The following is a 5,614-nucleotide window of genomic DNA, read 5'->3' on the forward strand; positions in this document are numbered from 1 at the left end:
GATATAACATTCAGTTTAGTTCAGTTCAGTCACTCAGTCATCTCCAAGTCTTTGTGACCCTGACCCCATGGACTGCAGCACGCCAGGCCTCCCTGTCCATCACCAACTCCCAGAGTTTACCCAAACTCATGTCCATGTAGTCGGTGATGCCATCCAACCATCTCATCCTCTGTCATCCCCTTCTCCTCCCACCTTCGATCTTTCCCAGCATCAGGGTCTTTTCAAATGAGTCAGCTCTTCATATCAGATGGCCAAAGTACTGGAGTTTCAGTTTCAGCATCAGTCCTTCCAATGAATATTCAGGACTAATTTCCTTTAGGATGGACTGGTTTGATCTCCTTGCAGTACAAGAGACTCTCAAGAATCTTCTCCAACACCATAGTTCAAAAGCATCAAATCTTCTGCACTCAGCTTTCTTTATAGTCCAACTCTCACATCCATACATGACTAGTGGAAAAACCATAGCCTTGATGCTTTCTGAATAGTGTTTACAATGTGAACGTGTTCCTGAGCTTTCACATTTTATTGGCTCTGGAAAAATGGGAAGGTTTAAAGTTGGAGCAAAATTAGAGTCCTAGCTCCTTTGTTGCTGGTGGGTGATTTTGGAGAAATTACTTAATTTCCTCCAACCTCAGTTTCTTCATGTGTAAAGTGGGTGCAATAGGAACATCTGCCATGTAGGTGAAGATAAATAAAATAGTGGATGGGAAGTGTTTGAAGTATAGTGCTTGCTCACAGTTAGATGTTACTGTTTACTTTTTTTATTTTAAGATGCCTGATATTTTGGCAATTTAAAACATATGTTTTATTTGGCTGGGTCAGGTGTTGGTTTTGGCAGGTAGTATCTTCGATCTTCATTGCAGCACGAGTTTATGGCATGTGGAGTCGGTAGTTATGCCATATGAAAGCTCTTTGGTTGTGGCATGTGAACTCTTTGGTTGCAGCATGTGGGATATAGTTCCCCGATCAGGATTGGAACCCAGGTCCCCTCCATTGGGAGTGTGGAGTCTTAGTCACTGGACCACCAAGGAGGTCCCTACTGTTACTGATATTAATCATAATATAGGACATGATTCATTTGTACGGTATTGACAGGGCTTTAATCTGAGTTGTTTTGTATGCTGCAATAGTGAATGTTCACTGACCCTTCTCTATCTTGTTGAAGTTTTATTTCTATGATTGTATTCCAGTAGCCTGGAGAATCCCAGGGATGGTGGGATTCCCAGAGCCTGGTGGGCTGCCGTCTATGGGGTCACACAGAGTCGGACACGACTGAAGTGACTTAGCAGCAGCAGCAGCAGACTTGATGGCAAAAAAAAGAAAAGGTTGAAAATTTCACTGTGACGCCAACAGGTAAAATTTGAGTCTTTTCCAAGTGAAACAGGTGAAAAGAATGCAGTCTTGCTATGCCTTCAAGGATCTTGCTATGCAGTAGAGACTTAAATACTGGACTGTGAGTATTAGATAGAGGTGTGCCAGTGCTTGGTGCTCAGTTACAGGAAGTCAGAGGGTGTGGAAGAATTCCTTGGGGCTCGAGAATTTCAAGAAGCAGCGCTGTGGCCAAGCTGAGTAAATGATCTCCGTTAAGACCAATGTAGGAGCCCCAGTAGGACCCCATTAGGAGCTGTGACCAAGAACTTTTACCGTCCAGTTGCTTAGGACTGCATGACCATAAGCTGTCAAGTGTGTTAATAATATCATTACTCTTTGGTCATAGGCAATTGACATCCAGTAAATATTTGTTCAGCGTTTTTTAATTTATTTGTTTAAACTTTCAAAGAAGTTTAAAAATAAAGAAATGAAAAAAGTTGGATAGAGCTCTGTATATAGCATGATCCTTTTCTTTGTCTCTCCTAAAATAGTAACCATGCTTCTCTCTCTGGTTCAACTGTGAGAGACTTTTTTCCCCACTACACATTTCTACCTTTATCATAAAATCATTTAAAATAAAAATGAACACATATGGAATCCTTACTTTATTTCTGGCTGTTTGAAATGCTCTACTTTAGTAACAGCTCTTTGTCACTATATATTTAGGGGGATGGGATTCAACATAGAGGCCTTTCTGGGGCTTTTATGTCCAAATCTTTGCTTCTAGATAGGGCCACCCAGAGTATTGTCTGTATATAAATCATAGTGGATAATCTAAATGTTTGTTATATATCCCATTTGAAATAAGGTAAATCTGATGTAGGTTTTTCTTGCATGTCTCTGTTACTTTCATAATTGGCAAGGACAAGTGGCTATTTCTTATCAGTCACGCTGAGCCAGTGGGAGTGCCTGGTGTCATCTATCAGAATACCACCACAGTGAGTCAGGGTGTGAGTCCCAAGGCAGGAGCAGGGCCAGATGACCTCTTCCTGGGCCAACTGGCTCAGATGGTGAAGAATCTGCCTGCAATGCAGGAGACCTGGGTTTGATGCCTTGGTTGGGAAAATCCCCGGGAGAAGAGAAAGGCAACCCACTCCAGTATTCTTGCCTGGAGAATCCCATGGGTAGAAGAACCTGGCGGGCTACAGTCCATGGGGTCACAGAGAGTTGGACTCGACAGAGCAACTAACACTTTTTTCATTTTCCTGTGCCAGCAGCTTCCTATTCCTGGGCCTCAGCTTTGTCCTCATGAAATGGTAGGTTTGAACTATGTGGTCTCCAAGGTGCCCCTTGGTTTTTATCATTTGAGAGGGTTGTGATGCTCACTGCCATTAATGGAAAGGTCTCCTAAAAGCATTGCTGGAGACCCAGCACACATGAGCCTGTTTTGAAAAAGGGGTTTAACCTTAGTAGTTTCCGTCTGTAAAGGAGTTTGGGAAAAAAAAAAAAAGTTTTCGGTTGATGTTGAGACATGTGACATGGAGAGATGCTGCGGGACTGCGGGCTGTGAACTCTGTCCCTCCATTGACTGTCTGGCACTGACTTTCAGCTCAATGAATGTTATTGAATTAAACTCGATTGGGGGATAATAAAGAACAAAGAGGAAATTAAATATTATTTATTAGCAGCTACATTAACTGAGTGCTAACCAGGCTTTATGCTTTCCATTTCAGCGATTCTCAAGCTTTATTTTGCACAGAATCATCCTAGGTTTAGTGAAGGTTGCAGGTAGGGCCTCAAAATTTGCATTTGTAGCAAGTTCCCTAATGATGCTGATGTGGCTGATCAGGGACTATATTTTGAAAACATGATAGATTTCATTTAATTTCAGTCTTACAAGGTGAACATTATCATCCTCAGTTTACAAATGAAGACACAGTAGTGCCCAAAGTCTAACAGTTAATAGGTGGAGAGTTAAGGATTTAAATAAACTGTCCTTTCTGACTCAAAATCTCATTCGTGTCCTGCCCCAAGAAAGGATATATGCATGATGTATGTATGTATGTGTGTGTGTGTGTGTGTGTGTATATATATATATATATGTTTTGCTTGTCTGTTTTGAACATGGTTGTTTCTCTCTATCCAGCCATTCAGACACATAGGAACTCAGGTGCGTGTGTGTGCAGACACACACAGACACACACACACCCCTATGTATCTACCTATATGTCTGCAGATCTATCTCTGACTCTGGAAAATAGTGCAAAATTCTGTCACTGTTTATCTTTAGGTGATGAGATGCTTTGCATAGCTGTGAAAAGAAGAGAGGCGAAAAGCAAAGAAGAAAAGGAAAGATATAAACATCTGAATGCAGAGTTCCAACGCATAGCAAGAAGAGATAAGAAAGCCTTCTTCAGCGATCAGTGCAAAGAAATAGAGGAAAACAACAGAATAGGAAAGACTAGAGATCTCTTCAAGAAAATCAGAGATACCAAAGGAACATTTCATGCAAAGATGGGCTCGATAAAGTACAGAAATGGTATGGACCTAACAGAAGCAGAAGATATTAAGAAGAGATGGCAAGAATACACAGAAGAACTGTACAAAAAAGATCTTCATGACCCAGATAATCACAATGGTGTGATCACTCACCTAGAGCCAGACATCCTGGAATGTGAAGTCAAGTGGGCCTTAGAAAGCATCACTATGAACAAAGCTAGTGGAGGTGATGGAATTCCAGTTGAGCTATTTCAAATCCTGAAAGATGATACTGTGAAAGTGCTGCACTCAATATGCCAGCAAATTTGGAAAACTCAGCAGTGGCCACAGGACTGGAAAAGGTTGGTTTTCATTCCAATCCCAAAGAAAGGCAATGCCAAAGAATGCTCAAACTACCTCACAATTGCACTCATCTCACACGCTAGTAAAGTAATGCTCAAAATTCTCCAAGCCAGGCTTCAGCAATATGTGAACCGTGAACTTCCTGATGTTCAAGCTGGTTTTAGAAAAGGCAGAGGAACCAGAGATCAAATTGCCAACATCCCGCTGGATCATGGAAAAAGCAAGAGAGTTCCAGAAAAACATCTATTTCTGCTTTATTGACTATGCCAAAGCCTTTGACTGTGTGGATCACAATAAACTGTGGAAAATTCTGAAAGGGATGGGAATACCAGACCACCTGATCTGCCTCTTGAGAAATTTGTATGCAGCTCAGGAAGTAACAGTTAGAACTGGACATGGAACAACAGACTGGTTCCAGATAGGAAGAGGAGTACGTCAAGGCTGTATATTGTCACCCTGTTTATTTAACTTATATGCAGAGTACATCATGAGAAACGCTGGACTGGAAGAAACACAAGCTGGAATCAAGATTGCTGGGAGAAATATCAATAATCTCAGATATGCAGATGACACCACCCTTATGGCAGAAAGTGAAGAGGAACTAAAAAGCCTGTTGATGAAAGTGAAAGTGGAGAGTGAAAAAGTTGGCTTAAAGCTCAACATTCAGAAAACGAAGATCATGGCATCCGGTCCCATCACGTCATGGGAAATAGATGGAGAAACAGTGGAAACAGTGTTAGACTTTATTTTTTGGGGCTCCAAAATCACTGCAGATGGTGACTGCTGCCATGAAATTAAAAGACGCTTACTCCTTGGAAGGAAAGTTATGACCAACCTAGATAGCATATTCAAAAGCAGAGACATTACTTTGCCAACAAAGGTCCGTCTAGTCAAGGCTATGGTTTTTCATGTGGTCATGTATGGATGTGATAGTTGGACTGTGAAGAAGGCTGAGCGCCGAAGAATTGATGCTTTTGAACTGTGGTGTTGGAGAAGACTCTTGAGAGTCCCTTGGACTGCAAGGAGATCCAACCAGTCCATTCTGAAGGAGATCAGCCCTGGGGTTTCTTTGGAAGGAATGATGCTAAAGCTGAGACTCCAGTACTTTGGCCACCTCATTGGAAGAGTTGACTCATTGGAAAAGACTCTGATGCTGGGAGGGATTGGGGGCAAGAGGAGAAGGGGACGACAGAGGACGAGATGGCTGGATGGCATCACTGACTCGATGGACGTGAGTCTGAGTGAACTCCGGGAGTTGGTGATGGACAGGGAGGCCTGGCGTGCTGCGATTCATGGGGTCGCAAAGAGTCGGACACGGTTGAGCGACTGAACGGAACTGAACTGAAGACTTCTCTAAGTGTATTTAATCATGATTTTAATTACAAAGAAGCCTTTAAACCCACGGGAGCCTCGCACAGCCAGCCCCAGCAGCCCCGCTTCCTCCCGCAGTCCCCGCCCCTCT

The sequence above is a fragment of the Bos javanicus genome, chromosome 22 (assembly GCF_032452875.1).
Source record: "Bos javanicus breed banteng chromosome 22, ARS-OSU_banteng_1.0, whole genome shotgun sequence".
Lineage (NCBI taxonomy): Eukaryota > Metazoa > Chordata > Mammalia > Artiodactyla > Bovidae > Bos > Bos javanicus.